A 22,776-nucleotide genomic window follows, 5' to 3' on the forward strand; every position below is an offset into this window, starting at 1 on the left:
GGAACAGTCAGTTGCACACATACAAAATGGGAAATGACTGCCTAGGAAGGAGTACTGCAGAAAGGGATCTGGGGATCATAGTGGACCACAAACTAAATGAGTCAATGTAACAATGTTGCAAAAAAAGCAAATATCATCCTGGGATGTATTAGCAGGAGTGTTGTAAGCAAAACAGGAGTAGTAATTCTTCCGCTCTACTGCATTATGACTAGGCCTCACCTGGCGTATTGTGTCCAGTTCTGGGCGGCACTTTTCAGGAAGGATGTGGACAAACTGGAGAGAGTCCAGAGAAGAGCAACAAAAATGATTAAAGGTCTAGAAAACATGACCTATGAGGGAAGACTGAAAAAAAATGAGTATGTTTAGTCCGGAAAAGGGAAGATCGAGAGGGGACATGGTAACAGTTTTCAAGTACATAAAAGGTTGTTACAAGGAGGATAGAGAAAAATTGTTCTTCTTAGCCTCTGAGGATAGGAAAAGAAGCAATGGCTTAAATTGCAGCTCCCTCTCTTCCCTTTCCCTCCTGCTCACTCCTCTTCATCCCCCTCTCCCCCTGCCCACCACTCGCTCCTCTCCCCTCTCTCCCCCCGGTGTGTGAGCGGTGGGTGGGGCCTTGGGGGTAAGAGGCCGAGCAGGGGGCAGGGTAGCCTCAGGTATCAGACTATCCTACTTCTGATACGATGGACCTCCTGAGGAAGGGTAAGACTCCTTTTGCTCTCCACTAAGCTAACTGCAATGGGATGATGGGAAGGGCAGGTGCTGCCCTGAGCAGGGCCGGCTCCAGGCACCAGCTTGTCAAGCAGGTGCTTGGGGCGGCCACTCCGGAGAGGGGCGGCACGACCAGCTATTTGGCGGCAATTCGGCGGATGGTCCCTCACTCCGGCTCAGAGCGAAGGACCTGCTGCCGCAGATCGCGATCGCGGGTTTGGGGATGGGTTTTTTTTGGCTGCTTGGGGCGGCCAAAACCCTGGAGCCGGCCCTGGCCCTGAGACTCTGGGAAGGGGGTGGAAATTGGGAAGAATCCTGATTCTATCCCCAGCACCTGTCAAACTGAGATGCTAACTAATGCACAGGGGAGTAATCCGCTCCAGAGAAAGGGGTGAAGTAAGTAACTCAGACCCTCCAAAAAACAAGGGGTGGGGCAACAAGGCAATAGTGACACTTGGGGCAGCACAGCTACATGCTTCCCTTTATTCACGACAGACCCACATGCAGTTATAGCTTTGCAGTTGCTACCCTAAATCCATGTGGAGTCCCAAGGAGGGGTCTGTGCTAGGACTAGGGCCTATGACTGTATGCATGGCAAATGAAAAATATACAGTCGTTATTTATACAAACTACTTTTAAGTGGATTCTCATAACATTTGCTAACGCCACAATAAAAAAAACTCAAACAGAAGAACAGCAATTTTATGCATTACATGTCTGAACACTGCTTACACCTTTAGCATCTGAACATTATGATGGTTGACTGTGTGAGATTAGTTACACAGATGACATTGCATGAAATAATATGACCGCTTTTCTGCATCCCACTATGCTGGCCTTTTTAGTTTACGAAGGATGGGGCAATAACAATTCTACTTCTTTTAAGCAGAATTGATTTATGGGTGAAATTATTAAGCCAAGGCCATGAAATGTAATTTTATTTAAGCTAGCCTGGGCAAAATCCTTGTATTATTGGCAAAGTATGGAGTTTAGTCTGTGTGCCACCTTTTAAAACTGTTTCAACTTCATACTTTTTAATCCATTTAATTATTGGTGAGATGGTTAAATGTTTTTATTTAAAATGCTTAGTGAAATGTTCATATAGTTAATCAATATTCATCCCCAAGTCTTGTATTATTGTTGAAATAGAGAACTGCCATACAAAGGAAGAAGGTATTTTGCCAAATGGCACTTGAGGTTTAGATTGATGAAATCCTATTGAATATCTGGCTTTTTATACGTGTTTAATAGAATACATGCATTTTCAAGTGGTAATGCGCAAAAAATATGCACATAGCTGATTTATCGGTATAAAGAAAGGCCAGACTGAGAGGCCGCTAAGGTCTCTTTTACACAACTTTGAATTAACTTAATGCTGGTGGAAAAGACTTGACAGTCCAGAAAAGTGAAGTTTATCCCCAGAAAAGGAACAACAGTAAAGTCTTATTCACTCCGCCCTATCGTACTAACATGCCTCAACCTTGTACCAAAAGGGCTAAGGTGAGATGGTAGTTCAGTCTCCATGCTCATTCAGTCCTTGTCCTCTTTGATGTTACTGCCAGCCAATCTGTCAATTATAGCATTTTTGCAATGCAGACACCTGACAGGGAGGAAAGAGGTTTGGACCACCAACTCATTTCACAGAGGCCACTGAACAAATTGCACAGGCAACCAGACAATCTTTTATACAATCTGCCTTTCACACAGAAGTGAGAGGAAGGATGGTCCACTGGTTAGGATGCAAGTCTGGAATTTAAGAGGAATGGGTTCAATTCCCTGCTCCACACACAGACTTCCTGTGTGATCTTGGGCAAATCTGTCTGTGTCTCAGTTTCCAATGTGTAAAATGGGGATATAACTTCCTTACCTCACAAGGATGCTGTGAGGATAAATACATTAAAGAGTGTGAGGCGCTCAAGTACTATAGTAATAGAGCCATATAAGTAGCTAAGGTAAACAGAACAATTTTTGGTCACTACTTACCTGCACAGGACATGAATGTGTGATTGAGAAGTGACACGCTCTATATCCCTAAATAATCGGCTGGATTGTCAAAAGTTCTGCATATCCAGCAGTCCCTCTTAACGTCAGTAAGCGTGGCCAAGTAAGCAGCACTTTTGAAAATCAGGCCACTTACTTATGTGACTAAAACTTTAGCCAACCATTTTTTAAAAAAATCATTGTTACTATTCCCTGGAACCATCCACTTTCCTAAACATAAAATTATATAGGTTCCAGTAAACAATATTTAACTGCTGTTGGCATATCTTCATCTTCAGGAGAATCCCATATTAGCAGGGCAGGTTGGCTGCAGTTAGTTAGCATATTTTATCAAACAGAAACCAAGAGACTTTTCTGACAGACCAAAACCTTGCAATACTTGAAACCCAAAGAGTCAGAAAGACAGATAGACAGAAAGAGATTCACTTAGCCTCTGGGGCTGGGATGGGATAAGATGGGTTGGCAGACCTATCAAGTTAACTGAAGTCATCAAAGTACTGTCAACTATAGTGATATTTTCACAAGTGATGGGATTTCAGAGGGTTATGGAGTTCATCTTGCACTGTCACGAGCATCAGCCCTGCCAGAAGCCAGCTGTATCTCTCCCCACTGCTATCACAGGATGGGAAGGAGAAGGAGGAAGCAAAGAGCCCAGCAGTTCAGTGCAACTCCTTTACCTTCTCCCTGCTGCCCTCCTGGAGGTGGAGGGGGGGGGAAGGAAAGCACATCTGCTCCTCTTCCCTCCATCACCTGGGCTGGGAAGAGGCAGAGGAAACCCTGTTGCAGCCCCCACCCCCAGGTCTGGGAGAAGGGGGTGAAAAGCTCAGGAGCAGCAGAGGTGAGGCTGGGGGGGGGGGGTCACTGAACTGAGGAGGGGCTGAACTGATGGTGGAGGTTGCAAGAAATTGAACTGAAGGGCATGGGGGTGAATGGGGTGGGTGAGCTGAACTGAGGGGACCACCAGAAAGGGACAGAACTCATGGAGAGACAGGGTGACAAAATTAATTGCTGAGCAGGGGATGGGCAGATGTGGGGATGAGGGCTCCTGTAATGGGGGCCAGAATCACCTTACTTAATAAATCTGGCAGAGTTGTAAACACCAATTGTCATATGCAGGGGATGGGCAGAGTTCAAAAATCATAAGAAACCAAAAACGCAATACAATTTTTTTTTTAAATCTTGATTTTTTTGGGGGGGGGGGGGAGGGAAAGAGAGGGAATCCAGCTCATGATTTTTGATCTCCTAAGGATGGCAATATGGTTGTCATGTGTTTTGCATGAGTGAGATTATGGGACTGGACCTGATGATAGTCTAAAAACAGCATCAGCAAGTGCACGGTGGACAGTAAAAAGCATGTTATAAATAAATGGTTATTTAGACACACGTGTCCAATGACCTCTTGGCAGCTGAAAAGAACAACTAAAGCTGATGTACTTTTAAATGAACAGTTTGCCCAAGTAAGTTCAGGAGAGGCCTAGGGAAATCTAATCAAAAGTTGCCCAGGATGTGTTCTAATGAACAAGAAAGGCCAGAGTATTCCATAACTGCTGGCCCTTGACCCTAAAGAATCTGCCTCCTGTACCTTCTTGACTGTACCTCCATTGTGGCTTGCTCACAGTGTTAAGTAGACAGATAGTGAAATCCAAAATGGATTTAAATGCTTAACTTTAAGTGCCTAAATCCAAAATTTTGATCCTCAGAACCCCTGCTCAGCTGCCACCTAACCTTGCGGACACCTAAATACCCTAGAGGCCTGCATTTCCTAAAGCACCTAATTTCTTTTGGTGGGCATGCACAAAGCCTCCTAAATCCTCCAGCAGAATCCTCAAACTACACATTTACCTACCCATATTCACTGGCACTGGCACAGAGACTGAGACATGAGGCTCCCAAGAGACTGCTCTAACCATGAGGCAAGAGAGTCATTCACTCACTCTATGGCTTTCATACAAAGCTTCAACCCCAGAGATTGACAAACACCCAGCTTCCTCTCCCCACCCCCGCAGAATACCCTATCACCCAGTTAGGGCAGGGAGGTGGGAGGGTGGGGTCCAAGTCCCTGCTCTGAATCAGACAGGGTGGGAATTTGAACCCGAATCTCCCACATCCCTGGTGAATGGTCTAACCACATGGCTCTAGGATATAATGGGGGCACAACCACTGGTTTTCTTGAGAAAGGGTTGAACTGGGTTTAGGTGTTTAACTCCAGCAGGGGGTTCCTGGCTAGGCATCCCTCCAGTCCAGAATTCGGCCGCTAATTTCTTTGGAGGGGTGGGGCTTAGGCTACAGCCCTCTTCTCAGCATTTCCGACTGGCTAGTTTAGACAGCTCCCTGCTCAGCGTGCTGGCTTTTGCAAATCCCATTCTTAGACACCTAACTCTCCCCTAGCATTGAAGAGAGTGCCTGGGCTTCTAACTCAGGGCTGGGAAATCTACTAGGCAGCAGGGCACCTACAGTTCGGTGCTGCAATACAAAGCCCGAGTCCCCTTTGTGGCTCTAGCCCTAACTGCCTCAGCATAACCTGCTCAATCTGATGCTACTACTTTTGATGCCCTGTAGCTGCCTCAAGTCAAGATCCTTGACTGTTGGTATCACTTCATCATGTGGGGCCACAGGTCAAGGGGCACACACTGGATCTTTCACAGGCTGAGCTGAAAAAAGAAAATCAATTTCAATCCTCGTAAGATGAAACCAATGATGTGTGCAAGCACTAATGTCCGGAAGGCAGATCCTACCAGGAGACATGAGGGTGGCTGTCTTCCATCCATATCTTGAGGGGCTGTTAAAGGGAGATCAGTGCCAATGTACAGTCCACAGACTAAATTCTTTCTATACCACTGGGGACAATAAGTTTTGAACTCATATGCCATGGTGATTAAATGCACTGTGAGAAAAAAAGAATTAGTTGGGGGAAAAAAATCCAGTATATTTAAGGCAAGTGTGTAATGCATGTAATTAGAGAAATTAATGACAACTGTGTAAACTAGAGTCTAATTTCACCTGCAGTTTGACTTCTGAAGTCTGAAAATGTGCCTTTCAGCTCTCAGTTTTAATTTCTATTTTAGATATCAACTGCATTTAGACCGCTCAACAACAAAAAAATTCATACGGACCTCTTCAAAAAACAATGTACATATCTGAATGAATATCAATCCAATGTTGAGCAATAATTTCCTTTTTGCTTAAGTGAGTATAGCAGCAAGAAAAAGAAAAACAATAAGCGATACAATATTTTCTTCAATCATTTCATATAATTGTGTGTCTTGCAATGGAAACATACTGTGAAACAGCTTCAGAGATGAGTCTCATCAACAATAAGGTTTTTTCTGTGTGAGTAGTTGAAAACAATAAAGGTGAATAAGCGTTTTAGTTGAGTATTCAAAATTTAAGCAAGCGGAAGAAAAATCAAGAATTTGGCTTTTAAAACTATTTTGGTAAAGAATCTAAAGTTTAGTTTATTGTGTTGAAATGAACAGAACACAACTTTACAGTGAAACTAAAACTAAACAGTGATCTACAAGTGCCAGGATTAATAAAAAACAATAAAACAAAACATTCTTGTACTTGATTGTTCACTACCCTCTCCCATAATTTTATTATTATTATTATTTATATTGTGGTGGCGCTTAGGGGCTCCAGTCATGGATCAGGACTCCATTGTGCTAGCTGGTCTACAAACAGATCAAAAAACAATTACTCCTGCCCCAAAGACTGAACACTCTCAGAAATGTTCCAATGAATCTCCCTGAGATTCTCCCCAACCATTCACATTGTGATTTCTTTCACAACCTAATGCATTCCAAACTTGAATCAAGCCAATAGGAACACCCTACTGTAGTTAAGAGCTTGCGATCACGGTATTTTGAACACTAATTCACTTAAGGGCATATATTAAAACCTCTCTGAAGACCAAATGGCCTTCCTCCCACAGTTCTTATTAGGTCTTACTATGAAAATTTTTATCCAATTCCATTTAAGGAACATCTCTATTAAAGCCAATTTTCACTTTTTTTTTTTTAAACCCAGCTCCTTGACTGTGCATTGTTGGAACTGCAAGGAATCTGGAATCCCTCATCTGGTCTGTAATTTTTAAAAAGGACACTAATAATGAGACTAGGGGAGGTTTGCAATGTTATGCATTAGCAGAGAGCCATCAGTAAGTGTGCAAACTTTCAACATGAACATTTTGACTCCTTACTCCTGAGTAACTTTTACACAGGTGTACAGTCCAATTGCAGAATCGGGCCCTTAGGAGAGGACTAGCTTTAAATCAGGGAGCTTAGTTTTAACCATAATGTTATGGACTGCCAGGGGATCCAGGCTCCGGGGGATAGCCCTATTACTTAATTTAAGCAACTCAGTGAAGTCGGCATTTCCACTTCTCCTCCCTTAGGTTCTAAATATTTCCACAATAAATTTCCATCAGACAATCCCGTTTGCGGTTGGTTTTCAACTCACAATACGTCTTCCGGGAAAGAAAACAAATACACAGATGAGTGCTTTTAAAATGCGCCCTCAGCTAACGCGCTCCTTATTTAAAACTACTGTAGACAGCAGCAATACATTCAGGAGGCGCATCATCAAAAAGACAGATTGCAGGTGTAAGATCATCTCCGACCAGCCATCAGGGTATAGACGGGCTGCAAGCCCCGTGGAACTGGAGCGGACACTAACAATGCGGCTCACTTCAATGTGTACTTTTAGGGTTTCTGGAGGGTGGGAGCGTGGGGATGTTTGCAAAAGCGCTATTCAAAATCAGAAACAAAGCTCTGAACGTGGGATTGGCAATTCCCTCACCAACAGCCCCCGGGAACCCCCAAACGCCAACAACATAACGGTGCGTAACAGCAAACGCAAGACAAGGGGCGTCTTGGTGCGGGGCTGTCACAATAACATGGCTGTGCGTGGAGATCTAATTGAACCATGGGAATGATGGCTCGGTCACACACTCAGCTTCCCCCCATCCGCAGCGCTTCGTCAGGAGCCCGGGGATCCTCAAGGCAAAAAAAATAATCACTCAACCAGGTCACGTTTGTTGTTGGCTTTCCTCTCTGCTTGGACCCCAGGGGCTGGTGTGTTCTGGGGTGAGGCTGGCGTTGCTGTGGGTTTGGTTGGGGCCGGGCACCTCGGGGACAGGAGATTTCAGACCGAATCTTGGGGGTTTCCACGGATCGCTTAGAAGCCGGGACAGAAAATTCCGCTTGTTCTGGTGCGGACGGGGAGGGGAGGGAGCAAAGGGGGGGTTGCAAGGTGCAGATGCGAATGGGTAAAAACTGCTGCCAAAGGCTGGAGAAGGAGGAATTGCTAGTTGCCCTGTAATGAGGGGGCAAGAGGGGCGGTAGAAAGGCCCTCCTGCCCACCCCACCACCCTCTCCAGCAGCTATAGGGTGCCCTCTGCCCCACATCCCTTCTCCTGCACGCAGCGGCGACCTGACCTCCCCACTCACCAAGGAGGCAGTGCCTGGGGCCGCCCGCCCTCCTTCCATGGGGGCAACCAGCCAACTCTTCAGGGGAGCAACAAGAAGGCACCCTCCTCCTTGCCCCCTCTCTCCACCACGACTGCACGTGGCAGCTGCCACCCAACTCCAGCATGGCAATATCCGGGCAACCCCTTCTGTCCCCCCCCCCCCGGTCCATCCCGTTCCCAAAGTCCCACCCCCGTCCCCAGACGGAGAGACCACTGCAATAGACAGGGAGAGCCCGGAGTTGTTATCCCCGCAGAGCAGAGGCTGCACTTCTCGTTGCTCTTGCTATTCGGTGCCACCCAGGAGAAGCCCCAGCTGCTGTGCACTATCCGGGAACACACACAGATGCGCGCACAAGCGGCTCATCCAATCCCCCCCCCCCCCCCCCCCAACAACCGCCGCCGCCAGCCCCCGTTTGCCTGGGAAGAGACTCTCGCAGCACTAACCTGCCGCGGCAAACCTCGGCGCCCGGCGTCCCTCTGCTCCCCATGGCGCGCGCGGCAGCGGCTCCGGCTCCGGCTCCTTACCGCGCACGTGGCGCGGCCACCCCGGGAGAGCCGCTTCCCCGGGTGCCTGCCCCCCGACCTCCGTCCGCGCGCAGCCGAGCCCAGAGGCGGGAGCAGGGGGCTGGGGAGGAGATGATCCCGGGTCGCCGCCTCCTCTCCAGAGGCGGGGGGGGGGGGTGCGCAGAGAGGCTCCCTCCCCACCCCTCTCAGTCTCCCTGGCGGGGAGAGAAGCATCGCTGCTCACAGACTGTCTCACCCCCACTCCCGCCCCCCCTTGTGCTCTCCCGCGTCCCCCGGGCCGGTGCATAGCGGGTAAGGCACCAGCCCGGGGCCAAGAGGACACGCGGCAGGACCTGCCCCCTCCAGGAGCGCGGACATTTCCACAGCCACACTTGGCCCTACCCCACGCGCAGGTGGCTCCCACCCACACCTGCCTCTTGTCTTGCCACCCGCGTCCCAGGCGCTCCCATCTGGGCGGGGATGCAGGGCGGTGCCAGGGGCCAAGGGGGTAGCCACCAGCTGTCTGTTGTCCATACCGTGGGCACTGCACGGTCAGGACAGGGCTAAGCGATGCAAGAGCCCAAGCACAGCAGCTAGTCCAGCCCTGGGCCAGCGCAGGATACGCCCCCACTGCCCCCCACGCCCCTTAGGGGCCCTAAGCATTCAGCAACAAGGAGGGGGACCAGATGTCCCGATTTTATGGGGACAGTCCCAATTTTTGGGTCTTTCTTATATAGGCTCCTATTACATCCCCCCACACACACAACCCACCCTGATTTTTCACACTTGCTGTCTAGTCACCCTAACAACAAGGGGGAGCCTTTTGCACGCTTCTTCCCAGTGCAGCAGCCATTTCTCACCACTCCTTTCGGGGGGAGGCTAAATCTGAACCAAACAGCCAATGTAGGGCTTCGCCTTGCAAACGTCCAACAAGAAACAGGTTTCTTGGAAAGCTGTGTGGTGTTGCTGCCGCCACCGGGCCTGCTTTTCAGAAGACCCCATAATAGATACTGCTAATGGGGTTTTTTTTCCTCCAGGCTTCTCTCAGTCACCCATGAAAATTTAATGAGGCATTGAGGGCTGTTACCTTCAGAGTCAATGGGATAAGCATATTTAGCCTAATGCACTTGCTGCCAAGCCCATAGGTCTATTGCAAGCAGATCAGGAGTCCTAGAGAGACTCTCCTTTCAACACACAATTCACGACCCATTAAACTTATTCTGTGATAACAGCTTCTGTACAAACGTAGAACCATACAAAACAGAGGCTGTCATGCACTTCCTGAAAAGATTTACATACAGAGGAGAAGTACATTCCGGAGGTTAGTTCCTTTACCAGATTTATCTCCAATCAATACAAAAAAAGGAGATCGACCACAGCTAACCAGGTAAATTGCAAAAGGAAAAACAATTCTAAGTCACAAAGGTTTGGATCTTTCTTCCATTGAAGTCAATGGGGACATTCCCCTAACAGAATAACTAATCAGATTCAAAATTATAAACATCTTACTTTTATAGCCCCTTTCATCTTAAAAGATCCTATAACACAAAACCAAATTAGCAAACATCATCAAAAATACACATAGAGAAAACATATACTTCTCCCACTAGTGAAATAGTCTTTTCTGAGGCAAATATGACAACTGCCATGCCCTCGCTCCTCCCCCCTACCCCCCAGAGCCTCCTGCATGCCACGAAACAGCTGATCTGGAGGTGTGGAGGGGGGAGGGAGAGGCACTGATCGGCAGGGCTGCCGGTAGGTGGGAGGTGCTGGGAGGAGAGCTGATGGGGGCTGCTGATGTATTACTGTGGCTCTTTGGCAATGTACATTGGTAAATTCTGGCTCCTTCTCAGGCTCAGGTTGGCGCCCTGCATTAAAATATGTGAAACCCACTATTTCAAACCTCTTGCATTATGGCTGATATTATATATATATATATATATATATATTTCCTATAGCACCCATCACTGCAGTATCCAGTCTGTTATATTTTTAAAATAACTGTTATAATAGTCCAATAACCCTTGTAATGTATTTGATAATTACAATACTTTTCAAAAGCCAAATCCCAGCTGTCAGAGTTTCCATCCAAAAACTTGTATTCTCACAATCTACTTGTACCGCAAAGCTACTTTCCAGTTCCATTTACTGGAGAAATTACAGCTGGGACTATCAATGGAGCCTCAGGGAGCATATACCTGCAGACCTTTGTCTGTGATGGTATCTAGTAGCAATACGTCTTCCCTTCAGTGAGGATTTCGCCTTCAGAAGAAATGCATAAACAGTCCAAAGACAGCAACTAAAAATCACATTTCTGGTAACTTCTTGGGACCATGTATTGCACCCTCTGTATTTGACTAGGATTATTTTTCATAAAAGGTATTGAAATATAAGAAAACAGTTGTGGATTCTAGATTCCTCAAAATGCATGCTTCAGATTAGTTAATGCAATAGTGAACAAGATGCCCCACATGAAGCTTGCCCTTACACACTGATCAGGAAGTTGTATCTGCCATGTAGCCAGCCTGTCACAAGTCTTTCTATGCACAGGAAAGATGCTACATGTTGAGGCCATGTCTACATTACAAAATTATGTCAACCTAATTTACATCGACATACAGCCACTGCAGTTATTAAATTGCTTGTGTGCGCGCACACTTGACTTCTTGTTTCTGGTGAGGACATGCATCACCAACGCACTTGTATTGATTGTATTGTCAGTTTGGGTCATTGTGGGAGAGCTCTTGAAGGCAACGTAAGCAACACAGTGTCTACACTGACATAGTGTTGATCTAATTACATCAAACATGACTCTGTGCCATTCGGGAAGGTGGTGTTACTAAAATCAGTGCAGAGAGGCACTTACATCAGCAAGAACCAAAAAAACTGAAGACACTTTCACAGCTAGGTCAACGCAAGGAAGCTTATGTTGACCTAACCATGTAGCATAGACCAGGCCTCAGTAACAATAATAAGAACACTTTGGATAAGAGTCGCTAATTCTATTCTCATTGCTGAAATTTATTGATGCAAGTCACACTTCCTTACAATATTTTTTTAAATATAAAAGAATGTAATTGCTCACCAGATTGTAATATGAATGCAAATGAACTTGCTGTAATTATACTTTGCAATTGTCTACTTTAAAAACTAAGAAAATAGAACAGACCCGAAAAGTAATTTGAACTGCAATTCTTCATTGTACCCCTGCATTATGCAAGAGTTACCATAAGCAATCTGTTCTGTTTTAATGTAAAATATTTTTAGTTTATAACTTTGCATCACAGGTACCCGAACGAGACCATTTTAATGGTCACAGATTTTTTTTCCAAGAGAACAATGTGACAAAGACATGAGATACAAAAACATAATTAATTCAGTTTGAGGGAGTCTGAAAGGACTTGAGGTTCCTAGAAAAAGCTTAAGTAAATTCAACATTCCTCCATCCTATATTCTAAATCACACTTTATACCATCAGAGTTCCCCCTTAAAAAAAAATCAAATTGGAGATTAATGGATAAACCCACAACAATCTATACAATACAGGTCAAAGGAGAGGTTATTCCATAGCAGAGTGTGCCCAGTAAGAGGAATTGAGAGACCCTAACCAGGAATGCCTAACCTAGACAATGCTATTATCATTGCATAATATGAAGATATGAAACTAATGAGGTGATACTGTAAACAGACTTTTGATGTACTGAACGGTTGTCATAGGTAACGTGCCAGGTCCTCTGTGTAGTACTCTTTCTCTTCTAGCACTTAATGATCGATAGAGTAACCAAAAGGCAAGCAGGACTTCCTTCTCAATGTTCTATTAGGTTTAAAATGAAGAGGTAAGGATCCATCATAGCACATTTTTTCTCTAATAAGCACTGGTAGAGAGAGTGATGGATCCAAGGTAAAGCCAAAGGCACTTAACACACAGTCTTATTTGGCAGATAAGGGAATGTTCTTGTCACTTACAGGTGATTGGCAATGATTTTTTTTAAAAATTAGACTTGTGCTCTTTTTTGTTTCTTTGTGATACACAGAAAGTTCTGAAAGGCTCCCTGCCCTCTCCTTTACTTTCCAAAAAGGAGGGGAAAAAATCTGCTTATTTTTCTTAAACATTAGAAGTACCAAGGATGTCAAATTTCATATTCCCTGCTTTTGCTAGAGGGTTTCTTGAGGTTTTAGAGCGTTTACTACAACTAAAACTCTCACCAACTTTAACAGTGCAAGATGAGACCCTAACACTCAACTGAAGGGGTTGAGGATGTAGAAACACAGTCAAACACTGTGGAATGCACTAAGGGCCATCTCAAACCTCACCGTCTTCTGCTCCACGTGCAAGAGGCAATTTCTTTGACTTTGCCTTCTAACACCACATAGCAACTTGTATATTAAAAACAAATAACTTACCAAAACAAGAAACTCCACTACACACATGGGGTTCTCCCATTGGCGTACGTGATCCACCTCCTTGAGAGGTAGTAGCTAGGTCGATGGAAGAATTCTTCCATCAGCTTACTGCTGTCTAAACTGCATGCTAGGTCAGCTTAACTACACTGCTCAGGGGTGTGGGTTTTTCGATAATAGACCCGACATCAGTGGGGCTCTCTGAGGGTGAAGGGGTACACTGATTTAACAAGGGAAGACACCGAAACTGATTATACACAAATAGCTATCAAAGGAACATAGTACACAAACTGAGAAAGTAGAACAGACATTCCTTTTTCTCATTAAAGTTATAACAAATTTAGGTGTTAACATGTAACTCTGTGGTATGGGAAAGTTTTCTGATGCAAGTGCGATTTTTAAAGTCAAAGGTGGCTTTTTCAAAACGAGTGTAAATTTGAGTAGATAACTTATTTCATTAAAAACATTTCCTAATAGAAAAAGATGTGAAAGATCTAAGAGTTTTGTCAGAAAATGCTGATTAGACAAAACTAAAACCATTCCATGGGAACGTGTCAATTCCATTGAAACCTTTTATGCAAAGCAGGTAGGCTGATCCACTGGCCAACCTGCCTGATTTCCGGGCTGCTCAGTTCCCCAGGCTGTCTGCCTCATGGGCTGCCGGACACCCCGGCACCCCCTTTGTCCACTGCCCACGGGACCCAGACTGCATGAGGAGCTAGACAGACTGGCAGCTCACTAGGCACACCAGGGGCCCAGGAAGCAGTGCAGACTGGTAGCATAGGACTAGAGGCAGGCAGTCCAAGGGGTGGGACAGCCTGCCAGCTGGGCAGAGGGGGATGTGGGCAGCCCCCAGCCAGGGAGCTGGGGGAGCAGGGAAGCCCAGAAGCTCACCACATGGGCAGATGAGGATCTGGGCATTCCTAGTAGCCCAGAAGTTGGGGCAGCCCACTAGGTGAGCAAAGGGAGCCTGGCAGCTTGTCAGCAGAACAGATGGAGAGCTGGGGAGCCTGGCTGCCTGTTTTGCAAGCAGAAGTGGAGGACAGAAGCCCGAGGTAAGGGAATGCGTCAGAATTTGAAAAACAAAATATTTTGGAATTTCAGTCCAGCAGAAAAAAAAAAATTCAGTTTTTGCCTTTTCATACATCCTGATTTGGGATGGATTTTTTTTTAACACATTTTTTGTGGGATAGAAATACTGTTTCCTAGCCAGCTCTAAATTGGTCATTCTATTTCCTATTTTCTCTATACCATACAATTATCGGAATCTTCAAGAATGCAGAGTGTGTTTTGCTCTCTTGAGCCATGTCCTCTCCTCAGCATTGTCTTGGCTGGGATATTTATAATGTGAAGGTACCAATTGTTTATTAATCAGTCTGGCAACTGCTTCTTACTCCTCATTGCACAATCCTTCTCCCACTCAACTTCCGTTAATTTATCAATGCAGCTTTTCTGTGATGACTAATAAAATGGACATCTCTCACATACAACTAGCTCCAGTATATATATACACACACACACACACTCTCAGGTATCCTTCCCACAGATTTTAAAAGTATGGCCCCCAATCCTGCAAACACTTACACATGTTCTTGACTTTACTGCTACAAGGATTTGGACTTCTCAGGCTAGTAAAGTTAAGAACATGCCTGAATGTTTGCAGGATCAGGGCCTAGATGCATAGTAAATGAAAAATTATTTGTTTCTAAAAGTAACTTTTAACGGGGGTCACATAGACTTTAGCAGTTTCTTTAGGAAAAATCAGACTCAACCTGTGTTTCATAATGAAATAATCTGATCATAACACCACTAAAATCAAAAGCTGTACTACTCACACCCACCCACTTGTCTCTAAATAATCTAACGGATTTGGCCAGTTTAAGTTCAGTTATGCATCTTACATCAGGTCTACAGTTTCTTTAAGGGAACTCATTATAGATGTCGGCATTAAGGAGTTAAATCACAGCAAGAGTTCTGGATCAAGTTTTCTGATTCCCTGAGAAACACTCAGCTTCCATCTCACACATAAATTAATCATCTGAAGCTGATCTTATTTAGGCATGGAGCCTGAGAAAGGAGCTGGTTTCCTTTCAGAGTGAAACAAATGAGGACCATTTGCCTGAAAGACAGGAAGGGGAGCTCTGGAAAGCCAACAACTACTCTGCTTGTTTCTTTTAGAGCCCAGCTACATCAAAGGATTAGCTAGAGACCTTTCTAGTCTGGGCATATTTTGGTTATATATTTAAAAAAAAGTATTAAGAAACCTGAAACTCCAGAGAGTGTTTTCTCTTACTTAACTCTAGGCCTCTGCTGACTTTCTGTCCATCTGTACAGACCCTTAGACCTGCTGCAGAGATAAGGTTGCTTGGTAGTATGTCATCCCCTTGCAGAATACTGAGCTGAGCAAAACGCAAACTTGTGAAAGCCAGGAAATACATAACTAAGGTTGCTCATGTACCCTTAACTCTGCCCTCTTTCAGCAGTGCCCCAATACACTCCGTTAACATACATATCTTTGCTCTGCCAACCCCACAGTTGCTGAAATATACAGACTCTTCACCTTCTTTTACAACTCATTCACTCTCACCTACAGGATTCCATCTAACACTATTAAGAAACAAAAATGAAAAAAAACAAAAACAAACAAGATTGCCCACACCACCTTCCCTCTGGTCCCCTGGAGCTGGCAGTAGCTAATAGGAATTACTTACATACATTTGAGGTGCAGTCAGTTAGGACTGCCTGGTAAAGGTGTGTTTGTGATATGAGGACTGCTTTCAGGTGGGTGACAGCTATGATGATGATATGGGGAGATCTATGTTTTGCACCCTCCAATGTGTGTGAGCAAAGGGAAGAGGTGCATGTGTACCTTAAGGATCCGGAATGCACCATTTGAATGCAGAAACGCATAGGTTATGTCAGTAGCAGGGCACAGGCTTTTATTATGAAAGATATTGTCAGCAGTGAGGATTCTAATGCTTTAATCATGGTTAAGTGAAAGTGTGAGTTGAGTTGGTATCCCGTAAGTAAGGATAAAGGACTTGTAAAAGTCTGTGAAGTGGTTCTTAAATTGTGCACCGGTGATGTTCTTTCTGGGGAGCTGGCTAAGTGTGAGAGTGTACTCCAGGATCTGGAATCTCCTGAATCTTATAGTGCCAATGGCCAGTATAGTGTCCAAAGGCTAGTCAAATGCAGATATTCTCAAATAACCAATCCAAGGCTTTCCTACCACCCATCCTCAGTGCCCGGCCTCTTGGCAGTCACAACCCCTCTCCCTGTCCCTCCAGTACCCACAAAGTCCTCTGTCTTTTCCCCACCCAGTATAACAAAACTGTTGATCAGACACCAACTGCTGACTATTCTGCTGTGTTCACAGTAAACCTCGCCATAAAATAAAAGAACATGTTATAATGTAACAGACACAACTTGTACTAAGTAACATGAGTTATTAACTCTTTATTGCACAGGTGTACAAGGGCTCAAACTAGAAACACCAGTGGCGGGGTGTTCACCAGGGCAATGGCATTGGCGCATTCCCTCAAACGATCCAAGCAAGCAGCCAGTTGCTGCATAGAAACCCTCTCACAGTTTTCCCTCCCCTTTATTGGTGCATGTGCACTGTAATCCTTCCAGACTGCACATGGACACAAGCGAACATGTTCTTAAATACCATTCACAATTTAGGTCCTCCAAAGACTTAGTGGGCGCCTTAGGTAAAAATTGACGGATTGAGACCATTTTGACCTGCATCACATCAATAGCTCGATATCTGAGCAAACAAAACAAAAACAAAAAAACCCATCCTACCTTGAAACGTTTTGAAAAATTGCTGTGAGGAGGGCTTATATCTCCACAACTTTGAGTTCAAATGACCCCAAATTTGGGTCACTAACCCTACCCTGAACCCTTCTGAGGCACACCAAATTTCAAAGGAATCCAACTAAGCATCTCGATTTTAGAGGACTTAAAATGGTTGATCTTTAAACAGAAGTCGTGATGAAATCTTTACTATAGTGGTGCTACCACACCACTATAATTAGGAGCTAGTCTAACTTCAGCCTGTGTAAATGGTAAGCTTTTAAATCACTAAGCAATAAAACACAGGGATACTCTTACTGCGCACAAAGGATGTCCATTAATATTAATGGAAATTAGATACCCCTCAAGGAGGAAAATCTCTCATTTTCATTAAACTATTTGATACATCTGGGGCTGTGGTAGTAATAAAGAGATACTGAGCAATATTAGAGAGAGAATCTGAGAAATATTTGAGAAGGATTTCTGTGCGCCACTTCCAAAGAACCCAAAAGGATTCTAAAAACGAGAGAGACACATTTATTGCATTTTACCTGATGCAAGGATGATTTCAGAGCTGGCATTCAAATATTTAAACAGGGACTCAGCCGTTATCTCTGCTGTTAAGATCTTACTAAACTAGAACAATGCATAGAATATCCTTAGCCAACTCAGGCTTCAGCTAACTCAAAGAACCACTCTCCACATTTGCTGATATTATAGCCCACAGCAGGATCACCTTGATCACTCTGGAGAGGCTGTACATGAATAGCCCCACACATGATGATGTCTCACGTTTAATAGGCTCCTCTAAGTCAATTAGGTACTGAGTGGGGAAAAACTCCCCTATCTTCTCCATTATCAGTCGCTATAGTAGCTCACTTGCCATTTCCTCCCTTAGCCATTATCTTTTACCACTGCAGTCTCTCTTCAGTCACCTAATTAGCTCCTTCACCATTCATTGGTAATATTAATAGTGATGTGGTACTGTATCCAGTGCTTTTCTCAACTGGAAAGAAATTATATCTTCCATTTCAATCTTGTCTACCGTCTCTCGCTTCACTAAAACTTCACTAGAGAAGTCATGTTATCAGATATGAGCATTCTCTGAAAGGTCCTTATGAGACAAGCTCACAGATGCTGGTCTGTCAGGGACAAAAAGGGTACATGGCTGGACTAACATGGCATCCTTGTAATCTCAAAATGATGAGGGTTTCTGAAGAAAAACACACACACACACACACACACACACACACACACACACACACACACACACACACACAAAACCCATGGTGCTCTTCCTAGTAAAATGATGAGTCTGACTCTGTAGCCTTCTGGCAGTGACACAACTAGAAGAAGGGGATGGCAAGCACTGAGCATACAGTGCTATCTGGTGAAATACAGACGGGTTATCAAGAAAGCATGCAGGCACATGTTAGAACCCACTGAAAATGAAATTGAGACCTGCAAGTTCCTTTCAAAACCCGAAGTGCTTTTGAATCCTCAATACGATCCAGAGGATGGTATTGCACACCTCTTCTATGATATGCAGAATGACTTGTTTCATTTGCACAGTCACAGCTGTTCATTGGTCCCTTAATTCACCTCCGTGAAGACAGTGATATCTTGTGGTTAGGCCATGCGGTAGGGAGTCGCCGGCTTGATTGAAGTCCCAGATCTGTCAGTTAACCAGCTGTGTGGCCTTGGGTAAGCCACTCTGAGCCCCTGTTTCCCCACCTGTACCACACCTCTCTCACAGGGGTATTATGAGGCTCACTCAATCTTTGTGAATCTTTGGTAGAAGGTGCTACACAGGCACTAAGTGTTACTAATATGTGCTGCTATTGATATTCTGTTTTTCCTCCAGGGATTTCAAACAGGACCTTATAATTGGCTATGCTCGTTTCTGTTAGCCTCCATTAACCATTTAAAGACATTAATAAACACACATATGGTGAGGGCTGTTTCCTCAGATGCAAACAAATCTACTTAGATAGCTCCACTTTACAGTCTGAAGTTGCCAGTCTCAAATCGGTTTCCAGCTAGCTGGCAGGGGAGGGAAGTGCACCTTGCCAAGGAGGGTTTTTGCAAGTACTGGAATTTGTAAAAGCACTAGGGATTACAAACCACATTGATGGGCATGTGTGAAACAAAGAGCCTGTAATTCTTCATGCAAAACACCAGCTTCTTCAGAAATCCAAATGGTTTCATATTTGAAACCCTCTCTGGCAAGGCACATTTCCACTCGCTGCCAATTAACTGCAAACTGATTTAAGATGGGCAACTTCACGATCAGCCTCCAACAGAGAACAGGTTCCTGAGGATGATCTGGTATGTAACAAATACTTCTTGCTACCATGTTTAAATTCATCTTAGTTGGCAACCCACAGCTAGCTGTGATGTTCCACACAGGACAGAAGCTGTACATTCAATATCCCCTCTTTCTAGTAAACGTCACTGGATGAAGATTTTATACTCTGAGCTCATAACTGACTCTCTTATTCGCAGAACTTCCCGTGTTCTGCATTATTTTGGGGGGAGTACTTACAATAAACAGAAGACAGGTAAACAAACAGAAAAAGGAAGGGTAATAACTCTTGCTAAAACTCACCAAGTCATGCTGCGCTCTTCTTCCAGGCCCTAAGCAGAGGGTCCAGATCATCCCTTCCAACAGTGAAATCCTCAGGAGAGCACACAGGAGGGAAGAAATCTCCCTGAGGATCCCCAAGCAGAGTATCTACCCTATCGTTCCATTGGGTCAGTTCTGCCCTCCCCAGTGGGGCTATTTCATGACCTAAACCCTCAATGCTGGAGGACCCACAGGAGGCCATGGCCATCCATGTGGAGGCTCTGTGCTTCTGCCCTGGTGCCATGCCTCTGTACTGTCTGTGGCCCCCAGAGCACAAGGGCCATTGTAGCCATGCTTCTGCGGCCATGCGCTCCCCAGAACTCCTGCTGGGTGATACACACTAAAGTCAATGCAGATGAGAGCTGTGTTCTCTTTTCTGATTAAGCTCTGCAGAGCGCGCACGTGTGTATTTTTTCTTACCCCAACCCACACACTACCCTCACAGCCTGCCCATTCCTTCTGCTGACCCACTTGGTCTCTAAATCCACCCTCATCACAAACCCAAAATCACACCACACCCTCCACAGCATCGAAAGGAGAGGGTTGAGGAGAGTTCTATGGAGGTAGAAGAATCTTTATTTCCATCCGCAGAGAGTCCCATCTATGCCCAAGTACAGAGGATAAGAATTGTGCCAATGTTCCTCAGACTAACATTGTATCCAATACTGCAATGAGAAAAAAGGCTTCTTTTGACAACCATGGAAGATTTGATGGACAAAGTCTGGCCTATAGTACACTACTTACTAGCCTTGACAAAATACAATCATCTCTCCAGACAATGTTTTAAAGAGGAAAATGTACACTAGAGTTTCAATATGAACATCCTGGCCACTTAAGAAATGAACACAGGTGGACACAGTTTCAGCAGACCTCTAAAACGGCATCTACAATATTTTCAGGCAAATCCATTTACTTACATCATGTGTTTGCATTCATGCAGATATTTGTGTAATTGTTAAAAAGCTTTTGAAAGACTGAAGCAGCATTGAATAATAACTAAGCATTACTTTGCACAATTTTCATGCTGAAGCTGCTATGTAACATATTAGTTAGGTCTTGCTCATCTGACAGTTAGCAAACCTGTTTAACTAAGTGTGCAGTATTTCTTTTTATTCCTTGCTCAATCTATACAATTGTACAACTTTACTTTTCACTCCTCTAGGTTATTATTAAGTAATCATCTGCTTTGGCAGCCAGTAAATATAATCAAAATTCTTTGCATTTCAGATCCACTAAACATTTTCTAGTTTCTGCAATATATATATATACACACACACACACACACACACACTTCTTGCTTTTTGCTTTTCAATCGACTATTTAAATCCTGTAGATTCTAAAAGACCTCTCTTGGTGTGATGTTCTGCAATCTTGACAGCACAAGACCATCATGCCACAGTAAAAATCATTGTCACAAATAAATATCATATTTAGGGTAACATCCAGCACACCATTTTTGCCAAAATCATGACCATTCCAATCACAGACAGTAACTAGTAAGCTAATAATATATTATTTTTGGTTTCCTCTTAGGTCATATTCAATTTTTTCCCCTTTATATTCTCCTTGCAATATTTAGACTGGGTAGACAGTTTTAAACATGTCAATGACATAAATAAATGTTTAAGTGGCCAGTCTACCTGGGGCTCTGTTCTTGTCACATCTCATAAGCTTAACATGGTTGGATCTGGTCAGTAATCAGAGGGGAGGCCTCCAAGGAAAACCCAAGTTCTGAAGTAAGTGGCACTGGTTTTTCAATAGGTGGCACTCTAACCTCAGACTAGAACTGAATAAATGCCCCCAGGATGGTGTTAGGACCACTGATAATGGAGGTGCCAGCTTTTGAATGAGACCAAGCATCTGCTGTTACTTCTGATAGGCATACAAAAAGATTCCATGGCATTTTTCATAACACTAGAGTTTTAACCTTAATGTTTTGGCCAATTCCATATTAGATACCCCTCAAGGAGGTGAGACTGGGTGAGTACATCATCTACCTAATCTTCCCCCTATAGTTTCCACTACAGAGATTATTCTGGATTTCCCCCACCTTAAAACTGCTGTAGAGAGTGCTGACACAGAATGGTTGCTGCATCTCAGTGCAGGCATCATACAATGGTGAGTGACTATCCTCAATGCACTGTATAGAATTTTCAGAATTTTTTTGGCTCATTTGGGATAAAAGCATAACATGAATCTAAATTGCTATTATTAACACCCAAGATCTCTATTAATATGAAATCAATTTGTAAAAAGTTTTCAAATGATAGTATTAAAAAGAATGTGTTAGACTCCCAAATTACTATCTATTCTTATTTTCCTTGCCCTCATCCTCCTCATTTCTGCCTCCTTGTATCCTAGCTCCTCATGTTGTTTTAATCTTACCTTACATTGTTATCTTTTTCCAGGCAGGGTCCTAATTTATTCTGTACAGTGCCAGGTTCATATATAATTCATAAATACAATAATATAAAACTCCAAATACCATAGACGTCATTATTACTTGTATCTTATAATAGTATTTAGAAGTGCCAGTCAGGTTGGGGATTCATTATGCAAGGAGTTAAGATATATAGCAAAAGACCATCCTTTACTCAAGAGAGCTTACAACATTGGTTTAAGACATGATCTAACACGTATGGCAAAAATCCTCACTTTGTATTTTAATTTAATTTATTGTCTTACAGAAGTGCTGAGAAGCACTAATTTAGACTTCGAGGTTACTTAGGGTAAACTTTTCAAAAGTAGCTAAGTGACTTGCTCAAGGTCACACAGGAAGTTTGTGGCAGGATCAGGAATTAAACCCAGATCTTGAGTCCCAGCTTTCACTCCCATAAGGGCATTCTCGTTTTCTAAACATTTTAACAATGAAGCCTTTTAAAATGATGACTTAAGATGAGAATCAAGTGCCTCTAAGATTCTATATAATTTACACAATATATTTCCACCAGCCAGTTTTGCAGGTCACTGGTTAATCAATTCTCCTCCTGCATTTCTAATAGTAATTCAGATTTTTAAAGCTGAATCAGTATTTTTCCAAATCAGGATGAGACTGTAAATAAATAAATAGCGACAGCAGATCATCTAGGCCCAATCCTAGGGGTCAGAGTCTAATCTCGGCTGCACAGCATGCATTATTACATCTCTCAAAAGACTCACGGCTACAACCGTGCATCTGAGATTAGAATCTGGACACTAAAAGTCTATTGAAAATGGATAATAATGGCAGTGTCAGTGTCCAAAGATTGTGACAAAGAGCCAAGATATTAAC

At 43.9% G+C, this 22,776-nt stretch overlaps 1 protein-coding gene across 21 annotated transcripts in view; it reads right to left on the reverse strand.

Annotated features, from left to right (window-relative positions):
• The window catches only part of DAB1 (DAB adaptor protein 1), a 709,559-nt gene that overhangs the window by 249,212 nt on the left and 437,571 nt on the right, over positions 1-22,776 (reverse strand). For 6 of the 21 annotated variants that reach the window (XM_065553889.1, XM_065553902.1, XM_065553897.1 and 3 more), the window contains exon 1: positions 8,621-8,846. The exons of 6 other annotated variants lie outside the window; for them this stretch is intronic. The gene's annotated coding sequence lies outside the window, so the exon portion shown is untranslated. Of the gene's footprint in view, positions 1-8,156; positions 8,269-8,620; positions 8,847-22,776 lie in introns of those variants that run through there. 9 more of the 21 variants (XM_065553898.1, XM_065553893.1, XM_065553884.1 and 6 more) reach the window with 4 other exon arrangements.

Source organism: Chrysemys picta, chromosome 8 (genome assembly GCF_011386835.1).
Source record: "Chrysemys picta bellii isolate R12L10 chromosome 8, ASM1138683v2, whole genome shotgun sequence".
Taxonomy (NCBI): Eukaryota; Metazoa; Chordata; order Testudines; family Emydidae; genus Chrysemys; species Chrysemys picta.